Raw genomic sequence first — 24,793 nt, 5'->3', positions numbered from 1 at the left:
TGGGTCTCCATGATAAGCGCCAGGTCAAGATGAACCCCCAGACTGCGAACCACATTCGGGAGATGATCAAACCCTGTGGTACCCCACAACTGAGGGACCATGGGGTCAATACATTGTCCCCAAGCTGGTCTCTCTGAGGACAACTCTCCAAGAAGGATCGGAGCCAAGAAAGAGCAAGGCCACCGATCTGCAACTTGGAGAGCCCCTCCAGGACAATACCATGGCTGACGGTATCAAAGGCGGCTGAGATATTGAGGAGGACCAACAAGGACGTTTTGCTCCTGTCGGCCTCCCTCAATAGGTCATCAAACAGGGCAACTAATGCCATTTCCATGCTGTGGCATGGCCTGAAGCCAGACTGAAATGGATCCAGAGTGTTGGTTTCATCCAAGAGAGCCTGAAGCTGATCGGAAGGAAACATTGGCAATGGGCCTATAATTGCCAATATTGTCTGCCACCAAGCTCGGTTTCTTCCTAATGGGCCTAATGAGTGTCTTCTTGAGGCTTGCCCTCCCAAAGAGACCCATTTATTATTGCAGTAGCCCATTTGATTGTTACTGGCCTGGCTGTTTTGATTAGTCAGGCCGGGCAAGGGTCACGGGAAGAGATGGTGGCTCAGCAATGATCAAGGACCTTGTCCACCTCTGTGGACATCATAGGTTGAAACGGAGTAATACTCAACGGACCAGACACTGCCCTGGATGTCTCAGCTCGACCATATATTATAGGGTCGACCTGAGTTATAGACCATATATTCTTCTGCATCCCTTTTTATTATTCATTTATCTTATTTATTTTTTAGATTTACATTGGTTTTCTTCTTCACAAAACAGGACTCAATGTGGCTCACAGTTAAGCCTGAAGGATAATGCAATTAAAACACAAGATAAATTCACACATTGAAATACAAAGGCTAGATTCCTGTGGAGACTGTGGAGCACGGAAGCGAAATTATGCAGGTGGCATGTGTTATTTTGTGGACTGTCCATCACATTCTGTCATGTCTTGATTGTGTAGTTGTTTGAGTGGTTATGTAAGAATGACGGCAAAACACAAAAGGCCCTTGTGCTATTGTCCTTATAGATATGGCAAACTTCAAAAGGACTGTGGCTCATGGTATTAAAAATGCTAATTAAAACAGGTCAGTAACAACAACAGCAAAGAGAAAATATTATGGGTAAAGAGATCTTTCCTCATGAGTCCATCAGTCCCCCCCACACACACACACACAAAGGGGGAAAAGGATGGGAGGAGAAGGGGAAAAGGTTTTGCCTCCTGGCAGAAGGACAATAGGGAGGAGGCTAGCTTAATCTCTGGTGGGAGCAACCCCTGAGAACATCTTCATTAGAACTTCAGATGTACTTATTGCTAGACTGGCCGTACATGGACCTTCTAATAATCCATGCTTTATTATGATAATTATTGAGAGTTCCCTGGACTGCAAGGAGATCAAAACTATCCATTCTGAAGGAAATCAACCCTGAGTGCTCACTGAAAGGACAGATCCTGAAGCTGAGGCTTCAGTACTTTGGCCATCTCCTGAGAAGGGAAGACTCCCTGGAAAAGACCCTGATGTTGGGAAAGTGTGAAGGCAAGAGGAAAAGGGGACGACAGAGGACAAGATGGTTGGACAGTGTCATTAAAGCCACCAACATGAGTTTGACCAAGCTCCAGGAAGCAGTGGAAGACAGGAGGGCCTGGTGTGCTCTTAATGACTTAACGACTAAACAACAACAATTATGACAAGAGTTAAACTTGGAGGCATGGCTCATTCTGATTCTGGTGTCATGGTTTACCACAGGGAGGGCCCTACTGTTATACAGAGTGAGGTTTTCCTATAGGCACAGATTTAAACTTGAGACAAAAGGGCAGCAAATTGTTAGCCATTTAAATGTATGATTATTGGGGTTTTACTCACTGCCAGGAACGGAAAGAAGCACTTGTGGGATTTTCTGCCTCATATGCCGAAATAACTTGGCTGCTGCTACCACTGCGTGCCGTATGCCATAATAAATTAACTGAATGCTTAAAGGCTTTTTTGTTTCCAAAAAACAATCCATCTATCCGGAGCTCAGGCTTTTGAGAAACATGGCTCCAATGTCATCCAAGCAAAGATAGAGGGGGAGGGGGGAGTTGCTTCCTCTTGACAACATCTCCCACAGTCCCCCAGCCAGTATAACTAGTGGCCATCTTGGCTGGGGGATTGTGGGAATTATAGTAAAAGCAAATAAACCATAACCTTTCCCCATCCACAGCAGAGGTCTTACAACTGCACAAGAGTGCTACCATTTTCAAAGATTTGATGTGATTCTATTCCCAGTTTGCATGCCGTGCTTGTTTTAGATTTGTCTGGAAAAGACAATAAGTTGTCTCAGGAAAAGCTGAAGGTAGCAGGAAAAAAACCCAGAAGCCAAATATGAGATGGATAGATTTGATCAAAGAAGCCATAGGCTTGAGTTTGCAAGAGCTGAGCAGCACTATTGAGGACAGGACGTTTTAGTGTCATTCTTTCAAAGAGTTGCCGTAAGTCTGAGGTGACTTGATGACATGCAACAACAACAAGACCAGTTTTAAGCATCCATTGAGCTATGCAACTCACTAGATGCCCTTGGGCTTGCTGCATTTTCTCAGCCTCCACCTACCTCACCAGTTTGTTGTGAGGAGAAAGTCAGGAAGAGGACACCTATGATCAGTACCTTGAGCAGTTTGCAGTAAAGGCAGAAAAACTAATAAAATGAAATAAAATAGCAACATAATTTCAATGAAATATTTAGAGAGACTAATCCACACAACCCTCTTCATGGATTGCTGCCTTGTCGTGGCGAAGGGGCTTGAGTAACTCAGAGAAGCTATGGGCTATGTCGTGCAGGGACACCCAAGACGGACAGGTCATAGCGGAGAGTTCTGACTAAACGCAATCCACCTGGAGTAGGAACTGCTAAGCCACTCCAGTATCTTTGCCAAGAAAACCCCATGAACAGAAAAAAAAGGCTAAAAGATATGACGCTGGAAGATGAGCCCCTCAGGTCAGAAGGCGTCCACATGCTACTGTGGAAGAGCGGAGGACAAGTACAAGTAGCTCCAGAGCTAATGAAGTGGTTGGGCCAAAGCCGAAAGGATGCCCAGCTGCAGACATGCCTGGGAGTGAAAGGAAAGTCCGATGTTGCAAAGAAAAATACTGTATAGCAACCTGGAATGTAAGATCTATGAATTTTGGTGAGCTTGATGTGGTCAAACAGGAAGGCAATAATAAACATAGACATCCTGGGTGTCAGTGAACTAAAATGGACAGGAATGGGCAAATTTAATTCAGATGATTATCATATCTACTATTGTGGGCAAGAAGCCCATAGAAGTAATGGAGTAGCCCTCATAGTCAACAAAAGAGTGGGAAAAGCTGTACTGGTATACAGTCTCAAAAATGATAGAATGATTTCAATACGAATCCAAGGCAGACCTTTCAACATCACAATAATCCAAGTTTATGCACCAACCACCAAATGCTGAGGAGACTGAAACTGACCAATTCTATGAAGATTTACAACACCTTCTAGAACTGACACCAAAGAAAGATGCTCTTTTCATTACAAAGCAAAGCGTGCTGCTTATATACCGCCTCATAGTGCTTCAAGCACTCTCTGGGCAGTTTACAATTTAATTATGCAGGCTACACATTGCCCCCCCAGCGAGCTGGGTACTCATTTTACCGACCTCAGAAGGATAGAAGGCTGAGTCAACCTTGAGCCGGCTACCTGGGATTTGAACTCCAGGTCGTGAGCACAGTTTTAGCTGCAGTACAGCGGTTTAACCACTGCGCCACGAGGCTCTTTTTATATATATATTTTATATATTATAGGTGACTGAAATGCTAAAGTAGAGAATCAAGAGATAAAAGGAACAACAGGGAAGTTTGGCCTTGGAGTTCAAAACGAAGCAGGGCAAAGGCTAAAACAGTTTTGTCAAGAGAACAAGCTGGTCATCACAAACACTCTTTTCCAACAACACAAGAGGCGACTCTACACAAGGACATCACCAGATGAGCAATACCGAAATAAGATTGATTATGTCCTCTGCAACCAAAGATGGAGGAGCTCTATACAGTCAGCAAAAACAAGACCTGGAGCTGATTATGGCTCTGATCATCAGCTTCTCATAGCAAAATTCAAGCTTAAACTGAAGAGAGTAGGAAAAACCACTCGGCTAGTCAGGTATAATCTAAACCAAATCCCTTATGAATACACAGTGGAAGCGAAGAACAGATTTCAGGAACTTGATTTGGTGAACAGAGTGCCTGAAGAACTTTGGATAGAGGCTCGTAACATTGTACAGGAGGTACAAAAATCATCCCAAAGAAAAGGAAATGCAAGAAAGCAAAGAACAGCAAGGAGAGACAAGAGGGCCTTCTTAAATGAACAATGCAAAGAAATAGAGGAAAATAGTAGAAAAGGAAAAACCAGAGATCTGTTCAGGAAAATTGGAGATATTAAAGGAACATTTTGTGCAAAGATGGACACAATAAAGGACAGAACAATTTGGATATCCCGGAAAACCCAGATAATGTGGTTGCTGACCTTGAGCCAGACATCCTGGAGAGTGAAGTCAAGTGGGCCTTAGAAAGCATGGATAACAACAAGGCCAGTGGAGGAGATGGCATTCCAGTTCAACTATTTAAAATCTTAAAAGGTGACGCTGCTAAGGTGCTACATTCAATATGATAACAAGTTTGGAAAACAAAGCAGTGGCCAGAGGACTGGAAAAAAATCAGTCTACATCCCAATCCTAAAGAAGGGCAGTGTCAAACAGTGCTCCAAGTACTGTACAATTGCACTCATTTCACAATCTAGCAAGGTCATGCTCAAAATCCTCCAAGGTAGGCTTCAGCAGTATGTGGACCACGAACTTCCAGAAGTACAAGCTGGATTTCGAAGGGGCAGAGGAACTCGAGACCATATTGCTAACATGCGCTGGATTATGGAGAAAGCCAGAGAGTTCCAGAAAAACATCTACTTCTGCTTCATTGACTATGCAAAAGCCTTTGACTGTGTGGACCACAGCAAACCAAGGCAAGTCCTTAAAGAAATGGGAATGTCTGACCACCTTATCCATCTCCTGAGAAACCTATATGTGGGACAGGAAGCAACAATTAAAACTGGATATGAAACTGATTGGTTCAAAATCGGGAAAGGAGTGTGACAAAGTTGTATATTGTCCCCCTGCTTGTTCAACTTATATGCAGAATACATTATGCGAAAGGCAGGACTGGATGAATCCCAAAACGGAATTAAGATTGCTGGAAGAAACATCAGCAGCCTCCTAAATGCAGATGATACCACTCAGATGGCAGAAAGGAGGACTTAAAGAACTTCTTAATGAGGGTGAAAGAGGAGAGTGCAAAAAATGGTTTGAAGCTCAACATCAAAAAAATAAGATCATGGCCACTGGTCGATCACCTCCGGGCAAATAGAAGGGGAATATATGGAGGCAGTGACAGATTTTACCTTCTTGGGCTCCATGATCACTGCAGATGGTGACAGCAGCCACGAAATTAAAAGACGCCTGCTTCTTGGGAGGAAAGTGATGACAAACCTCAAAGCATCTTAAAAAGCAGAGACATCACCTTGTCACCTAAGTACACATAGTCAAAGCTATGGTTTTTCCTGTAGTGATGTATGGAAGTGAGAACTGGACCATAAAGAAAGCTGAACGTCGAAGAATTGATGCCTTTGAATTGTGGTGCTGGAGGAGGCTCTTGAGTGTCCCCTGGACTGCAAGGAGAACAAACCTATCCTTTTTGAAAGAAATCAACCCTGAGTGCTCACTGGAAGGACAGATCCTGAAGCTGAGGCTCCAGTACTTTGGCCATCTTATGAGAAGAGAAGACTTCCTGATGTTGGGAAAGAGTGAAGGCAAGAGGAGATGGGGACGACAGAGGACAAGATGGTTGGACAGTGTCATCGAAGCAACCAACATGACTTTGACCAAACTCCTGGAGGGAGGGGAAGACAGGGAGCGCCTGGCATGCTCTGGTCGTTGGGGTCACAAAGAGTCGGACACGACTTAATGACTAAACAACACCACCACCACCAACAACAATCCATACAACAGATTACTGGGCTTTAGTCACATAGTAATCAGAAGAGATCCGTTATACATTTTAATAAAAATAATCATCTGTGATCAAGTCAATTCTGACTTATAGCAACCCTTTCCAGAGTGTTTTTTAGGCAGTAAGTACTCAGAATTGGTTTACTTTCCCCATCTTTTGGGGGCACCCAGGGGCTGTGCAGCTTGTCCACGGCCACATAGACTGGCTCTTCTCCCAGAGACACAGTGCGGAATTGAACTCCCAACCTCTGGCTCTGCAGCGACATACCTAAGCCCTCAAGTCATAACATAACAAAAATTGTTTTCTGGAAATCATAGATTCATATTAGGGTCTCATTGCAGCTGACTGCAGCTCTGTTATTTACATGTAGTTCCTCTTTTAAAATACACATCATCTTGGATTCAAATCCAAATCACAAGGTCTGTACTTGATCAGCAGTGGTGCTGAAAGTGGATAGAATTCTAAGTAGGCTAATAGTGTAATAATGAAGTAGAACATACGTGACTGAGATATACAACAGCCAGAGCTCGATGAATTTCCCATTTTGGTGTACAACTCCTATATTCTCCCAAATTTGGTATTTGAAATTCAAAAATGTAACTTTTCTAAACTCTTGAGTATAGCCATGGGGATCATCCAATCAATCTCTTCTCTTATTCTCTTTGCATAGAAAAAGAAGCCTTTCACATACTTTTAAAGACTGAAAACCCAATCTAAATAGTAAAAAAAAAAGTAGCATAAATTACAACTAAATATGTCTTGCCTACTTTATGTTTCAAGGTATAGAGAGGATTCCCCCCCCCTAAATATGTTTTATTGATATATAAATCAGTGCTAACGTGCCATTTTTAATGCAGCCTGGAATTTTACTGAAAGATGCAGGTCCCCTGGGCTTGTCTGGAAAATAAGAAACATGTTTGGAGATGATGTGTCCTGCAGGGATTACGGTTCATAAGAGAAGGTCTTCCAGGAGATTTGTCTAGACTGAGAGTTTACCTTCTCATTTGAAAGGGGGGGACAGACTGCATGAAGTGTTCTGCATTTGATTAAAGTGGTTGTGTGTGAGTTTTGCCCTGTTTTTTAAAAGACCAGCCACACCATGGAATATGACATTGTCAGAAATTGTCAAATATAAACAGAAAATAAACAGTAGATGAAATGCAGTAAACGACCTCTGGATTTACTAAGGGATTTCATAGCCCTCAATGTCGTCACCTCACAATTCTCAAATGCAGTTTGAAAAGAGTCCCTCACCTCAACTTTTACTTCCAGGTATCCTCACGGCACTGTAGAGACGGATTCACTTATTTATTTCAGTAGAAGTCATTGGGCCTCAGACAGTCCTTCTGATATGCAGTTTACACAAGCAATGTCAGTGTGAGTCTTTCACTCAAACAAAATAGTTTAATAAAAGCTTTTTAACCCTTACATAGAGATGTTGTTTTTTAAAAATTACATATGGTTATCTTACAAAACCTCAGGTCCTACTTATCTTAAAGCAGCAGTGAGGAGCCAGAGAACGCCAGGTGCTGTAGAATTCCTTGCAGCAGGTCTCCTGCCAGCATGACTTGTGGTTGTGACTTATGGAAGTTGTAGTCTTACAGCACCTGGAGAGTCGCATCCTCTCTGCCCTGGTCTTAGAGTGGAAGTCATCGGTTTTAGAAGGTCTTAGAGCAAAATGTTCTGAAGTACTCCCTCAATGAGCAGCCTCATCTTCTCCTCAGATTTACTACTTCCCATTCTCTTCAGATGCTAGGGACCAGACAGAGAAAGCTAAGCAAGCTGAAGCAGCTGCTGTTTCTCCTTTCATGTCTCATTCATTTGGATAAGGCAGCTGGGGAGGCATCTGTTACATACAGCACTGATGTTACCTGTCTGTCATGGGTTTGGAGGGAAAGTTCCATCCTATGGGGAGTGGAAGGCGGGACATCAGGAGGAGGGGCTGTACTGTATAAATATGTGAAGCCTGTGTGGTGAAGTTCAGATGCTGAGGGACACTGAGAGACACTGGGGTGTGACGAAGCAGCAGCTGGGAAGAAGAAGCTGTTGTGGGAGTCTGTGTGTCAGACAGGGTACTTCTGTGTGTCAGAGTACCAACCTGATAGGTTCAGGTGTCTGTGGGTTAGCCAGAACTGATAGGTTCAGGGTCTGTGCTTTAAGTTAAAGGTTCTGTGTGAACCAAACTGTATGCTTGTATGAGTGAGAATAAGCCACGTTACTTTATCTTATTCACCTGAATGTTTATTTTTCCCTGTGTGTATTTAAAATAAACCTTATTCTTTTTATTGTTTAAAAATCCATCCCTGGTCTGTGTGACTTCTTAAAGGGAATGGTTGGTGGCAGCTTAGTGTAACTGTGTGACAGATCCCAGTAGGTCTGGGGTTGTCACATTGATTGGTGTCCAGCGTGTGGGATACGACTGGTCCAGTTGTCCAGCGGTCCAGCAAAGCCTTGGCAAGTGTGCCCAGAGCAAGGGGGGTCTAGTCAGGGACAGTCTGAGGCGCGTAGGTAATCTTCTAGGTGTACCTCACGGGGAGGTGCGCTAGTAGAAGAACGTGCCAACTGGGGAGACTTAGATTAAGGTGCTCTGAGGCAGCCTGGTTTTGGCGGGAAAAAGCTGAGGCAAAACTGCGTAGTAACAGCGAGCTAGCTTGCCAGCTGAGAGGCCCAGCAGAGGGGGGTAGGCTCTGACTCGATACTGTTGCAAGTTAGTGCTGAAGAACAGCAGCAATCTCTAGGGAGAGCTGGTTCTGAGGCAAAAAGGAAAAAAGTGGTCGTTTTATTCTGAGGCTTGACTTTTTAAAGCAGCCTGTTCTGAGGGGGGATTATGCCCTTGACTCGAAGCCAAGTGGCAGACATGAGTGAAGTGAAAGACCCCCAGATTGACCAAGGTTCTGAGGATGAATTTGGCTCAGTGCAAGGTGACAGCACAGGAGAGCAGGACCCAGAACTCAGAAAAATACTCCTAGCCCAACAGCATGAACTGAGGGTGAGGGAAATGGAGGAAAGAATAGAGAGTGAAATGGAGGAAAGGGAAAGAGAAGAAAGATTAGAGAGAGAGAGAATGGAGAGAGAAGAAAGAATGGAGAGAGAGAAAATGGCGTTTGAATTAAGAAAACTGGAACTGATGAACCAGAACAATAATAACAATAGGGATTCTGAGGGAGGCCAATTGTCTAAGGCTGACCTGAAGAAATTCCCTGTGTACCACAAGGGAGATTGTCCTGAGGTGTTCTTTTCCTTAGTGGAAAGAGCGTTTGTGGACTTCTCAGTGAGGGAAACTGAGAAGATGACCATCATGCGGTCTTTAATCAGTGGTAGCCTGGCTGAGGTTTATGCCGAGATGCCTGAGGAACTGATGAAAGATTTTGCAGAGTTTAAGAAACTGGTGTTTGCCAGACATGGGATAAATGCGGAGCAGCTGAGACAAAGATTCAGGTCCCTCACAAAAAAACCAGAACAGACTTTTACCCAAGTGGGGGCCCAATTGGTGAGGCTGCTTGAGAAATGGCTATCGCAGGAAGGGACAGAGACCTATGAGCAGCTTAAAGACTTGATAGCACTGGAACAGTTCTATTCAGTCCTGCAAGGGGAATTGAAATTCCAGGTGAGGGAAAGGAAACCGAAATCTGTGGCAGAAGCAGCCGGGATCGCAGATTTTATTTCCCAAATAAGAAAGCCCTTGGGTGAGGGGAAATCTGTAGGTAAGCCCAAAGAAACCTACAGCAAGTACTCTCAGGGACCAGGGAAAAGCCAGCAAGGGGGAGGGGCCCATGGTGAAGGGAAGCCCTCAGACATGAAACCAAGACCTCAGATTTTGGAGGGAAAACCAAAACAAGATGAGAGAGAATCAAAATACACCAGAAAATGTTATTTTTGTCAGGGAAAGGGTCATCTAATCTCAGAGTGTGAGATATTAAAGCAGCTAAAAGGAATGGTGCCTCAGGAGTCTAGTGGGACCAAGCCAAAAGCTGTGTTCTGTGTCCAGAAAGAGCAAGGCTCAGTGTCACTGAGGGAGCCTGTTGCCATGGCTACTCAGTCTGGAACAGCTACCGCGGCTGATCAGGCTGAGGAAAATGGTCCTCTTGTGGAAGTAAAGCGCTGCTTGCTGGTGAAAACAGATTCTCAGTTGTTTGAGACAGCCGGGGTGGACGTAGGAATACTTGACCGTCAGTATAGGGGGCTGCGGGACACTTGTTCCCAGGTAACCCTGTGCCATCCAGATATTATTCCTCGGGAGTTTATAATCCCAAATGAGAGCATGAAGGTGGCAGGGATTGAGGGGCAGGTAATCTCTCTGCCAGTAGCAGAGGTACCTGTCAACTTTCAAGGCTGGAGGGGAGTGTGGCGGCTAGCAATTTCATCGACTCTGCCAGCAGCCGTGCTCGTGGGAAATGACCTGGCTGAACATGTGAAACGGGTGCTAGTGATTACACGCTCACAAGCCACCACGGGGACAGTTCAGGGGGGTAATGATGAGCCAGAGACGGAAGCAGAGGGGAGTTCAGAAGCTGTGGTGGAAACCTTAACCACAGACAGCAGATTTGGACAGGAGCAAAAGGCAGACGCCACTCTCCAAAAGTGTTTTGAACAGGTGACTGACGCCCAGCTAACACCTGAAACCCCAGTGAGATTTCTGGAGGAAAAGGGGATTTTATATAGAGAAACCCTGAGGAATATCTCAAAAGGGGGAGATGGGATCAGAAGTCAGCTGGTGGTACCTGAAAAGTATCGCCCCATGATCTTACAAAGGGGTCACTCTGACATGTTTGCTGCACACTTAGGGGTGAAAGGGCCCCTTGATTTGATCAAACAAGATTGGGAGCAGATCACCCAGGATGACCCACAAGACGTTGTGACTTACATAGACACCTTGATGAATGACCTAAGGAGAAATCTAGAGCTGGCAGCAGAAAACCTGCAAGCTCAGAAGGTCAGACAGAAAACATGGTATGACCGCAAAGCTAGAGAGAGGCACTTTGACCCAGGGGAGGAAGTGCTTTGGCTTAGGCCCTGCAGAGAGAATAAACTGCAGCTCAAATGGGCAGGACCATATAGGGTCATTTCCAAGATGTCAGACCTGAACTACCTTATAGAGCAGGAGGAGAACCAAGCAAGGAGGGTGGTTCATGTGAATGCCCTAAAACCCTACTACAGAGGGGAACAGAGGGTTTTATTCGCGATAAAAGCAGCTGAGAGTGAGGAAGCTGAATTACCCTTCTGGGAGGGTAGAGGGGAAGTAAAATACAACCCAGAGGAGGTAAAGATCAGTCCTGCACTCACCCAAGACCAGCAGCAAGAACTAAAAATGCTGCTTAGTAAATATCAACAGGTGTTTTCCAACAAGCCGGGGATAGTGAAGGGAGTGATGCATCGGATCCACACAGGGGATGCACCCCCGCAGGCAGTATCCCCATACCGAGTAACGGGACCCTATAGGGACAAGGTGCGGAAGGAGCTGGACGAGATGCTGAGGGAGAACATAATCGTCCCCTCTTCTAGTCCTTGGTCCTCTCCGATAGTCCTTGTGGACAAGCCTGATGGGAGCATTAGGTTTTGTGTCGATTACAGGAAATTAAACCGTGTAACCACTCCTGATGCCTACCCAATGCCCAGGCTAGACAACCTGATTGAAACCATAGGGGGTTGTCGGTTCATCTCATCATTGGACCTGGTAAAGGGATATTGGCAATTAAGAATTGATCCCAGGGATCAAGAAAAGACTGCCTTTTGCAGCCCTTTTGGTCTCTATGAGTTTCGAGTCCTGAGCTTTGGTCTCAGAAATGCACCAGCCACATTCCAAAGGCTGATGGACCAGACCTTGGCAGGGCTCAGTGACTTTACAGTGGCCTACATTGACGACATAGGGATCTTCAGTAATACCTGGGAAGATCACCTGATACACCTGGAGGTAGTGCTGCAGAGGTTAAGTGCAGCAGGGCTAACAGTAAAGGCCAGCAAGTGTCAGCTGGGTAGTCCAGAAATAAAATACTTGGGTCACATGGTAGGGGGAGGAATGATAAAACCCCTGGAGGCCAAAATAGAAGCTGTTCGTGATTGGCCTAGACCCAACACCAAGAAAAAAGTCAAATCATTTCTTGGGTTGGTGGGCTACTACAGAAAGTTCATCCCGAGGTTTAGCGAGATTGCGGCTCCGCTGACCGATCTGACGAGGAAGAAGGCTGATGACCGCATCCCGTGGACCAGCGACTGTGAGGCGGCGTTCCAGAGGTTGAAGCAGGCGTTAATCAACTATCCTGTGCTGCGTGCTCCAGACTTCGACCGGGAGTTCATCATCTACACCGATGCGTCTAACAGCGGGGTAGGAGCAGTTCTGTGCCAGGAGGATGAGAATGGTGACCAGCATCCAGTGTCCTACCTGAGTAGGAAACTTCAAAAAGGTGAGAGACATTTGGCAACTGTGGAGAAGGAGTGTTTGGCCATAGTCTACGCGATCCAGAAGGCCAAGCCTTACATCTGGGGAAGACATTTTATTCTGTGTACTGACCATTCACCATTGCAATGGTTAAAGACAATGAAAACCCACAATAGCAAACTTATGAGGTGGGCTTTAAACCTACAGGACTATGACTTTGAAGTGAAGGTGGTCAGAGGGTCAGTGAACTGTGTTGCTGACGCCTTATCAAGAAGACCTGAAGAATGAAGACGGCGAAAAGAACATGGACTATGTGTATATAATGATGACAAAAAGTTAAATGTACCTGGTTTTGAATTTGGTTTGTATGAATAAAGGTAAATTGATGTAATGTTAATGGTAAATGTTTAAAGGCATAATTGCTATGGTTAACTTAGAGTGTAAGTATAAGTAAGTATAATATGGTATGTATAACTGTTGTTGTGTATTTTATTCAGGTTGTTTTTTGGTGAAAAGCACGTTAGCTTTCCCCCTACAAAACAACTTATAAAGAGGGGAGGTGTTACATACAGCACTGATGTTACCTGTCTGTCATGGGTTTGGAGGGAAAGTTCCATCCTATGGGGAGTGGAAGGCGGGACATCAGGAGGAGGGGCTGTACTGTATAAATATGTGAAGCCTGTGTGGTGAAGTTCAGATGCTGAGGGACACTGAGAGACACTGGGGTGTGACGAAGCAGCAGCTGGGAAGAAGAAGCTGTTGTGGGAGTCTGTGTGTCAGACAGGGTACTTCTGTGTGTCAGAGTACCAACCTGATAGGTTCAGGTGTCTGTGGGTTAGCCAGAACTGATAGGTTCAGGGTCTGTGCTTTAAGTTAAAGGTTCTGTGTGAACCAAACTGTATGCTTGTATGAGTGAGAATAAGCCACGTTACTTTATCTTATTCACCTGAATGTTTATTTTTCCCTGTGTGTATTTAAAATAAACCTTATTCTTTTTATTGTTTAAAAATCCATCCCTGGTCTGTGTGACTTCTTAAAGGGAATGGTTGGTGGCAGCTTAGTGTAACTGTGTGACAGATCCCAGTAGGTCTGGGGTTGTCACAGCATCAATACCAAAAAGGAGGATGCAGATTCTTAGATTTAGCTCCACTACGGACAAAGGCTTTCAGAGCAGCCATCTTTTTGGCTGGCCAATCTCTATAATCCAGTACCAGGCAACATTTTCTGTCTTTTTGTTGTTTCAAATGTGGATTTCTTTCCACTAAGAGCATGTTTTGATCTGCCATTTTGGGACCAGATCTTTGAAGACAATTTAAAGACACTGGGATAGATAGGAAGGGAAGGTCGGGTGGCAGTAAGGAGCAATGGAAGAGGCATAGTTTGCAGCAGGAGACCTGGAGGCTAAGAAGCTTTTCACTGGCACACAACCAGTGTTGCTGGCTCATATTTTCCCCTCAGCTCTTCTGCAGCTGTATAAAGCACAAGAGGAAAGGAATACCCAACAAAGACTGCCTGGTGAGTTTGCATCCCTATTAGATTAAGCACCTGGGCTCAGCCATTGTTTGTCCAAGCTGCTCATTAAAAGGCATCAGATATTTTCTTAGTTGGAGCAATTGTTTGGAAGGAATAAGGCTGCAAATTAATAATAGCCATTGTGTTTTATTGCCCATTGGCTTGTTTCCTGGGATTTAGGCGGCCTCAGGGAGGAAGAAAGAGCTCAGGGAGCTACTAGTGGTGACAGTTCAGTGAGGTACAACAAAGTGTGGCCTTGCTAAGTATTTATGAGATTTTATCAAGAGTCAAGCTCACACAATCAGCTTTCTTTGCCTCTGCAAAGCCATCTAAACAAAAGAGTGCTCCAAGAGGTCAAAATTATTTTGTTGACCCGTGCATGTAATCTTAAATGCTGCTGTTTATTTTTTTTAAAGTTAGGAATTGTTAATTGAGGTGTTCCTTCCATTCACCTTAGTGCTTAATATTGAGGTAGGTTTGAAATGCCAAAGACTCATTGGGCCTTCAACCTAACTAAGAAAGGACTGTAGCTGGTCATTAGGAAGAGACAGAGCTTTGAAAATTTACCTTTTGGATTACTGCTCCCAGAATCCTTGGCCAGCCTAGGTAGTGGTTGTGTTGGCTGAGGGATTCTGAGAGTTGTAGTCCAAACAAAGCTCTGGCTGGACAACATCCACTGGCACGCAGAAGGTCTTACAGGTCCCAGTGGTGCATAGAAAGCCCACAGATGGTATTGGAAAAAAAACTCTCACAGGAAAATTTAGAGAGCTAGTGAATAATGGAGTTCATGGGAATTTAATGTGGGTTAACAGAATGCTGTGCTAGCTGGACTGATGATCTGAGTTGCTTTATCCACACAGTGATCTATTTTCTTCTCCCTCACAATTCATTTTTCATACATCCCACTAATGAAATTGGGGGGAGGGAGCAAATGGTGAGGGCAGGTCCTTGGAGAGCGCAGATATGAGTTAAACCTTGCCTTCAAAATGGATTACTAAATCTAGTGGAGGTCACACTAGCCCAATGACTCTGAAGCTTACAGCAAACCGCTTGACAGTAATTATCACTATAGCACAACCAGGAAAGGACAACTACAGAAACACTGCTCTTCCTATGCATATTTAGGGAAAGGTGGCGTGAGAGCGGCATGAATTTGGATGTATAAGCTTCCATTATTGAGTGTGAGAGAGCCTTTAATAAAGCCCGGTATGGCAAGCTGAGGGAATTGATGGTAAACAAAGATATTTATTCAAGATATATTTGTATAATTGGCAACTTGTACTAGCAAGATGATGCCACTCTGATGGCAGAAAGTGAGGAGGAATTAAAGAACCTCTTAATGAGAGTGAAAAGCGTGGAGGAGGTATCAACAATTATGTACATGCAATAAATGTTCAAGGTCTTTCTCATTACACCTAGCTTGTAAAGTCACATTTTCTTAGATCATGTGTAATGAAATGTCTTCCCCCCCTCCCAAAGGGAGCGTTGTACTTCTAGCATTTTGTGCACATTGTTTTGAAGGGCATGTTTCAGTTTTTATGAACTTCATGCAGAAAAACAATATGCTATACATGGTATGCTCCCACAATACTAGATCTAATCAAGCCCTATTTAAACTCAGAGCAGAAATGAAATAGAAAAGCTAGTTTCACAAACACTCCATTCTTTTCACATACATGTAGCAAATACTTACACATACAACAGATAAACATACACACATCCCTAGGAATTTTTTACTTTTTTGAATTGTCTCTTCCAGAATCACGAACATTGTGGTTCAATAGTTACCTTTTCCAAACTCTGAAACAGAATAAGCAGAGAAGATACTACTGCCAGAGCAAGAATGACTATAGTAATTATGACAAAGATTATAGAGATCTTGATGTTTTCCTGCTAGTATGTGTACTTCATCTTCTGAGAGGATATCTTGTAATCTTCCAGTCTTTGGTTGAGATCCTCATCAGGATCCACGTTCTTCACCATTATATTCTCAACATGTCAGCTTCAATCTAGACATTTTCTTCCTGATTGCTCATAATCCAGAACCACATTTGTTGCCACCATTCTTCCACCTGTTGGTAAGTCCTAAACAGCTCTCCTGGTGGCCCTCTTGATCATCGCCTCCTGTTACATCCTCTTCCATCAAAACCTACTGCTTCTTCCTCAGTCCCACACTGGTTTTGGCTTCTATATTTGTCTGCTTTTTTTTGGAGGTTCCTGCCATGCCACAGAGCGTTGCTGGGCTACAAAACAGAACAAGACAAGGAGCCTTGCTCTGAGCAATGTGGAGGTGTTCAGAACTAAAGCAATGGAGAGGCTTTTTGCCAGATGCCATGGTTGTGCCCAGGGCTGGATAAACACATTTTGCTGCCTGTGACAAAGGAAAATATGAGCATCCCTACCCATTCCATGTACAGACACCATCTGGAATGGCAATTATACCTTACTTTAACACTGCCAATGAGATAGGATGAGTACAAACACTTTTGAAGGTACAAGGCACCTTTAGGAGATATGGGGCGAGATGTGGATGCACATACTGTAGTACCTTCCAAAGGGATAGCTGTGTTAATTTGTGATAGTTAACACAACAGAGTCCCATGGCACCTTTAAGACTAACCAGTTTATTACAATATGAACTTTCATGGTTCACAATCCTGTTCCTCAGATGCATGGAGTATGATCTACAACAATAGTTCTTAGTTTTTGGTTTCCCCCATGTATTGAACTTCATCTTCTAAAATTCCTTGGAGCTTCTGGTAGTTGACGTCCAAAGTACCCAGAGGGTCAAAGGCTGAGAACTAGTGTTCTCAGTGTTCAGTTTGTTTGGATAGTTGAGCATTTATAGCTGTGGGATCAGCTTTTGTCCTTTTCAGGAGATGGGTGATTATGGTGATTAATGTGTTTTTTGTTGTGGGTGTATTGTTGTGATAAGGGGGAGAGATTATCTGTCACTGTGATTGATAGGTGTCGTTAGCTGATCTTTTATGTGCAGTGATCACCGGTCCTTGTGGCTGGGTAGAGTTTGTTGACCTTTTGCAGGCTGTATTTTTCAGTGCTGGAAGCCAGGCTTTGTTGAGTTTTAAACTTTCTTCTTTTTTGTTGAAGCTTTAGGGAGTGAACAGTCAGAGTGATATCTGTATAGTTAAGAATAGAAGAGGTTAAAGGAAAATACTGAACGCTTTGTGTAACTTTAAGAATGTGCTTAAGAACTATTCCTAAAACATCTTGTAACCAATAAACCTGTTCTTATTTGAAAGTTAAGTACTGAATGGACCTCAGTCTTTCACAGGAAACATAGTTGGTAAAAAGACCAACCAGTGGCAGCGTGTCAAAGGACGTAGTGGGATACATAATATGAGCTCGTTGTTTGGTGAAACAAGAATACTGTTGCTATCCCTGGCAGGCCATCCACCCCATCTTCACAGCTTCTGGAGGAGTGCATGCAGGCTGCAGCCACAGAACCAGAAGGAGACATAGGTGGAAAAACTAAAGGACACCTGAAAAATGAATGCCTGTCTTTTTTTAATATTTGTCACATAGGTTCTGGGTTCTATTTTCCAATAATTCATTTGGAGTCTAATAGAAGGTGGTCACTCCAGTGAACAGGCTTAACAGAAGAATGAATCTGTTTCATGGGGCAGAATCCACAAGATTCATGGGAATCTGGGAGGGGTGGGTGGCACTGCTGTCCTCAGTGAGCAATGACGGTGTATGTGTGAGGCTGCAAGGACTGCATGACAGAATAATTTTGTTTGGATACCATTTAGGCTATTCTTATGGAAATAAATACTTTTGGACACTCTCTGCTCTGCAATCATGATCACTGTGAGTTTCAAAAAAATGTGTTGCTGAAGAAACAAAATCTTGTTTTCCCCTGGTTATTTTTGAAAATCACTCATTCATAGGATCACCATAAGTTGGAAGCAACATGGCAACACATAAGAACGTGGCATGACACTTTTGTCTGTGGGGTTAGAAACTATGGCATCTCTTACTAAATCTGCTGAGTTGTTTCTTTTTGATGTCTCCCAGCGTGGTTGCATGCCCAAAATTTTGAACTTCTCTGAAGTTCCACATTTTTGTTCATAGATCATGCCATTGTGGCTATATAAGATTTGACGCTCAAAAGCTTGAGTTCAGTTTTTATATGATAGCAGGACATTTACTGGACTGAGGAGAAGAGTGTTATGTTTTCTCCTATGTAATTAGGAAACAATGTTTTCTCATTTCAGAGAGTTAAAATAAATAGAGTTCATGTCTTTTTTTTCTCCATACCCCCCCCCCCCCAGGCCAATAACACTTCAAAGAAATGGCACTCATTTCTGGCACTCAGAAATGTTCTGTTGTATGTGTGTTTTATGGATTTTCCACTCTCTGAGATCAGGCCACCTAATAGGCTTTGGGAATTGGCAGGATTCTGATGCAAGAAACAGACCAAACTGAAGTTCAAAGGGAAAATATGCTTTTTTTTGCTCTGATTTTTTTAAAAGGAGGATTCCCAAACTATATAGCATTAGCATTAATATGACCTCTGCTTAGTAAATCAGAAACAGTGCAGATTTTCTTAAATTTTAATTATTATAAGTGACAACAGTGCTTTTTTGGCATTTAAAATGTTTATAAATAGAAATTGGCATGAACAGTTGGTTTTGCAGATCTTGCCAGTTTTGTTTTTCAGCCAAAAAGATGTTCAGTGCTTCCCTTCCCCGCCTCCTCTGGGTGCTGCCTCTGAGTGGGCACCTGCCAGAGGAGGTGGGGTTGGGAACGGCCAAACACCTGTTCGGTTGAAAAACAAACCGGCACAAAACTGCTGAACCAGCGGTTCATGCCCATTTCTATTTATAATCTACTAGAACTCTGGAGAAGAGGGTTCAAGTCCCCACTCAGTCATGGAAATTCACTGGGGGGAATGGAACTATTAAAACCACTCCTTATATATCTCACTTACCTTGAAAGCCCTATTACGGCCTCTGTAAGTCAGTTCCAACTTGACGGCACATCACACTCACAATAATATGAAGACTAAGTGTTTTGTCTGCATCCGTAAACATTGGCTGTCCAATGGTCTGAGAGCAATGTGTGTGGGGGGCTAAGGCCCCCTACTTCACTCAGAACATGAATTGTTGGTATCTTTGTTTATATGGACACAGAAGCCCATTCAATACATCACAATGTATTAACTTCAGAACAATCAATACTGTACTAGTTAGTACATAGAAAAGACCTGCTTCTACTTAAACTTCCATCGCAACTCTTAGAAGAAAAGCCTTCCTCCCTGTTTGCAATTATATGATTAAGAATTAAATAAACTCACAATTTGGCTGCAGTTTATGTTTTTTTTTTCTTCAGATCCTGCAATCTAACTTCTTGTGCATTCTTTTTATCTGTTTTATTTCCCTCTTTTGTCTACTCTGAATACATGTTTGTTTATAATTTTTGGTTCTCAAAAAATTTGGTATGGCAACAACAGTTGCCGCATTGATGCTTTATAATACAAATGGGTTCCTCCAGCAAGGATTACTTTTAGAAACAGCTGGATTAAGGAAAGTGATTGAGGGGCTGTTTGGCAGAAGATCTCTCCCATAGTTCAAGAACTTTCTAGATTGCTCCACCTGTGGCTTCTTTCACGAGTTGCACAAGACAGACCGAAGGCAAGATGAGAATCGCTCCCCTCCCTGCACAGTTGAACAACACTGTATCTTCCAGATTAGTTAGATTACAATTCCCACAATCCCAGGTTAGAGGAGACTTTTGTGGTTCTGTCCCTGTTTAGTGCCTCTGTGTGAATTGCCTCATACTTCTGTAGCATTGGGATTTCAGTTCATTGGGCTGAGAATTTTTGTGCTTGTTTAACTCAAGATCATTCTATACTGGCACTCTGCTTCCTGCAATAGCACCCCAATGCTCAAAGGCAAACTGTGTACTAGTATGTATTACAACTCATGGTGAGTCATGATCCATGGAAGAAGTAGAATGTAATAGCATCCTCATGTATTTTGTGTACCCACATATCCCACTATGCATATTGGAGATCTCTCTGGATTGGGGCACAGTCTGGATCTGGGCATTCTTCAAGTTAGAGATTCTGTGGTCTATCAGATGTTGCTGAACTCCAGCTCCCACCAGCCCTAGCCAAATGGCCCAGTGTTGATGTACAAATGGGAAAGAGAAATATACCATCAACTGCTAGGGAACCTGGATGATCTTTATAAGCTAAAAGAAGAAGACACACTGATACATAGTGACATGAAGCTATTTTGTAAGATGTCGGCTAGATATAAAGGATGCCATTGTATGCTGAGCCTCCATATGGGAAGATGGAGACTCTGGTTGAGACCCTCTAGTTTGTTTTGAGTGGCTAAGTTAAGCACCCATTCATGGTAGGTAGGAAATGCCTGAGGCTACAGATTATCCTGATGTTTTCTAATTAGGGCCAAGTAAAATCAGTCTAAATCCCTAAAGCAGACAAAATATGTTCTCATACTTAGTACTGGATAATAATTAGGGCTTCTTACAAAAGCTGCTAATGACAGCTTGCTACATTGTGACCTCAGGCAGCATCTACTTTCTATTGTTTCATGGAGGTTGCCTCAACCATTCGAAAGAGACCACCAGAATGCACATGGTAAAGGGAAATGTTCTTTCTTTATCCACCTACCCTATATTTATATATACACATGCACACACATACAGAATAATGTCTCTTGTGTGTGATAGCACCTGCCCCTCTTCACCCTTTCTGTCAGTATGTCTCCAAGGCATTTCTCTCCTCCATCAAATCCTTCCTAAAACAGACTTATTTTGGCCAATTCCTAAGTTACTAGAGCAATGTGTTCTGGCAGATGTGCTCACTGCATGCCAATACTGTACTATATTTTCGACTAGGGATGGTAACACTGGTATAGGGAGGAATAAAAAAACACACACACATTGTTCAGCTGGTCTGTGTGCCTCCTTTCTACAGATGCTACTGGAATGTCAGAGTCAGACCTTAAAACACTAAATGCCATCCTGATCCCACTGGCTGGGGATGATGGAAGCTGCAGCCCAACAACACCTAGGGACCCAAAATAGGAAACTAACACACTTAAAAAATAATTCCTAGATGGCTCCAACATAATAGTGTTAAGTTTTCCCTCACCAACCTCTGTTGTGACATGTCCAGGGACAAAGCTGTGTTCCCCAGAAAAGTGGCAGAATAGGAAGTCCATATACAATTCTATGAAAGGGGTAGGAAAAATTATGCCAAAATGTTTTTATGGAAACACTTTTACGCCACTTTCTGTTTCAGATGCATCTTTCATCATGCCACTCTCCTGCTTCATTCATGCAATGCTATACAATGGATGGGGCAATGAGGGTCTTGTAGTCCACTTGTGTGTTCCCATTACTTTAATCATGTTTTTAATTTTTATAAATACTAAACAAATAGTTCAGCAAACAAGAAAGAAAGAATAACTCTGCAATGCCATTGGGTTTGTAAATGTCTGGAAGCATCTTTAATCCAAATCCTAAAATTCTATTGCCTTAATGTGTTTTTTATGATTATATATATTTTATATTGATTTATTTTATGTTGTAAGCCGCCCCGAGTAGACATGGTCTAGAGGGGCGGGGTATAAATTTAATTAATTAATTAATTAATTAATTAAAAGCAAAGGAAAGGACGCTTTGCCTTCAGAACTGGGTACTGAAGTATTGATCCCAAACCCACTCCGTGCACAAACCACTTGTTTAGAGAAACACCTGCAATCATTAAAGACATGAATTGATCATACAGTATAATCAGCTCCATGAAAGATGGTTGTTGAATTGCAGCCATAATAATGTATGTTGAAAGGTTTGATGAGTAATTGATTGTTGTCATTTACCAATCATATTTTAAGGTTCTGTTTGATATAATTGTTTTATTACCTTCAAGTTGGTGTAGGACAAATTGTGGAAGAAGCGGAAAGACATATTGAAGTGATAATCAAAATTATATAAGCTTTTGTGGACTGCAGCCCCACTTCTTCAGATACCATCAGTCCATGGAAACTTACATATGCCAGATAAAGTTATGCTAATCATTTACATGTATAGCATTGCCTGAATGTAAATGTAAAGGGGAAATCTCCAAGTTGCAGCAAGACAAACTTACCTGCTAAAGACTGGCCCATTCCTACTTACTACTGGGCAACCTGAGGCATTCACCTAAGACAACTTCTTTTTGGCACTATGAAAGGTGGGAAATTGTCATTTATTTTGTTTGTTTTATTAATTTATTTGCATTTTTACAGGCAAGGAGACAGGTGCTTATGAAATTGTCTGCCTCCTGTGCCAAAATATCTGGCTTTAGATACTTTTGACCTAATCTTGGGAGGGTAAGGCAACACAATTTCAGGCAGCAAAATATTTGGGGGCCACCCTTGTTCTACGCAACCTTTGTGAACACATTGATCATCAGTTATTGTAGGCACGAGGACAGGAATTTTCATACTGTGTTATCATAGCAAGTTGAAATTAACGTCAGAGCAAAATTTGCAAGTTCAGTACCACGTGACTTCACTCACTTTCTGCCTAGAGGATGCTGATTTATTTTCAGTTCTCTTATCATGGCAGGAAGCTGTGTGGTGCAATTACAGCTTAGTCTTTGGGGGAAGGGAGGAACTGTAGTGCAGCAATTTCCATACTGAGTGGGTGGATTGTGCTCTATAAATAGAAAAAGAAACTAAACTTCTCTTATTTTCCCATGTCCCAAGGAAAGCACTGATATATGGAGGACTTTCCTATGAGTAAAACTGGGGGAAAGAATGACAAATTTAAAAGGTGGATTGAGCTTTCAAATTAAAAATGTTTGTTTTTGTTGTTGTTTAGTGGTTTAGTCGTGTCCATGACCCCATGGACCAGAGCATGCCAGGCCCTCCTGTCTCCCACTGCCTCCAGAGTTGGGTCAAATTCATGTTGGTCGCTTCAATGACACTGTCCAGCCATCTCATCCTCTATTGTTCCCTTCTCCTCTTGCCTTCACACTTTCTTAACATCAGGGTCTTTTCCAGGGAGTCTTCTCTTCTCATGAGATGGCCAAAGTATTTGAGCCTCATCTTCAGGTTCTGCCCTTCCAGTGAGCACTCAGGGTTAATTTCGTTTAGAATGGATAGGTTTGTTTTCCTTGCAGTCCAGGGGACTCTCAAGAGCCTCCTCCAGCACCACAATTCAAAAGCATCAATTCCTTGGTGGTCAGCTTTCTTTATGGTCCATCTCTCACTTCCATACATCGTTACTGGAAAAACCATAGCTTTGACTATGCATACTTTTGTTGGCAAGGTGATGTCTCTGCTTTTTAAGATGCAAGCCCCTTTCTCCTTCTGACCACCACGGCTTGACCCCTCTATAAAATGCCACCACTTCTCAGTATGGACTGTTCCTGCCCCTGAGGGCCAAGGCACATTGGAGAGACTCCCCATAATGGCTCATTTTGAGGACCTCAAGGGTCAGACGTTATTCACATAGCCAGAGGAGAAGCCATTGGCACTGTGGAAAAGTGCTGGTGTCAGCTGAGACCTGCTCAGGCAGCACTAAACAGGGGCTGGTGGCAGTTCAGCTCTATCCCTAGCAGTCTGTCATCTGAGATGGCCGTCTCCATCAACCTAACTCCTGGCTTGATCCTGAGGCACATCCAAGTATGGCTAAGCAGGCTGGGTCTCCCACCCCAAGCAGTAAACACACTGCACATGCCAAACTGGAAGTAAAAGGCCACAACGTTATTACAGTAGACCTTTGACTTACAGACGGCTCGATTTACAGACTTTTCGAGTTACAGACTTCTCTGGCCGCAAAATTTAGGTTCAACTTGCAGCCAGAGAATCGACCTACAGACCAGAAAAAAACCCAAAATGGAACAAAAATGGAGCAAAAACGCCTGGTTACGGGATTAATCGGTTTTCAATGCATTGTAGGTCAATGGAGACTCGACCTACAGACTTTTCGACCTGCAACCACCGTTCCAATATGGATTAATTCTGTAAGTAGAGGGTCCACTGTAATTGAATTACAGCTGCAGTTCTCCTGGCTAAGCATTGGAGTTGGGTCTAGTTCCATTAGAGGCCCGAGTGCCATCACTGATATAGCCACCCACTTCCAAGACCCTTCTGGGCAGTGACCCAGGGTGGCAGATCCTCAGAAACCACACGGGCATATGCCGAAGCCTACCACAACCCTGACCCACCCAGGAGCATCCTTTTTACCTGGGGTGAGGGGAAATCAGGCCCGGCTCCCAGCTGTGCCAGCCAATCCCTGGCTGCCTGTGTGACCCTGTCACCTGCACATCACTCTTCCAGACTCCCTTGCAGCCTGCCACATGGTGTGGGAGGCTGGGCTGTTAGTCAGGCTACAACACGGGACCCAGGTGAGTCCAGACCTGTCTTTCTGGGAAACTGATCTGAATCCATTGCAAGATAATATTCGATAAACTCAGAGGTGGCCTTTTGAATCTTGCTCACTTCACCACTGAAAATATTGCTCTCTTGCTAGTCCAAAATGGCCCCCTGGCCATCGTCTTCTGAACAGAGAACTCAATGGGCACAATCAGCTAGAAACTTCTGCTGTGAAAAGCCATTAAATCCGAGCCATTATGGTTGCTCATATAAGCAAAGACATTACAGTGAGCAGTGATTGTGGCTCAGATTACCCAACAGGATTTGTAAAGATCATAAAAATAGAAAAAAGAAAATGCTATGTTCAGTTTTGGAATATTGAGAGTCGGTATAGTTTAGTTGTTGGTGTGTTAGAATGGGAACTAGGGACTGCGAGTTCAA

The sequence above is a fragment of the Pogona vitticeps genome, chromosome 4 (assembly GCF_051106095.1).
Source record: "Pogona vitticeps strain Pit_001003342236 chromosome 4, PviZW2.1, whole genome shotgun sequence".
NCBI classification, from domain to species: domain Eukaryota; kingdom Metazoa; phylum Chordata; class Lepidosauria; order Squamata; family Agamidae; genus Pogona; species Pogona vitticeps.
This window is presented reverse-complemented; position numbering follows the sequence as displayed.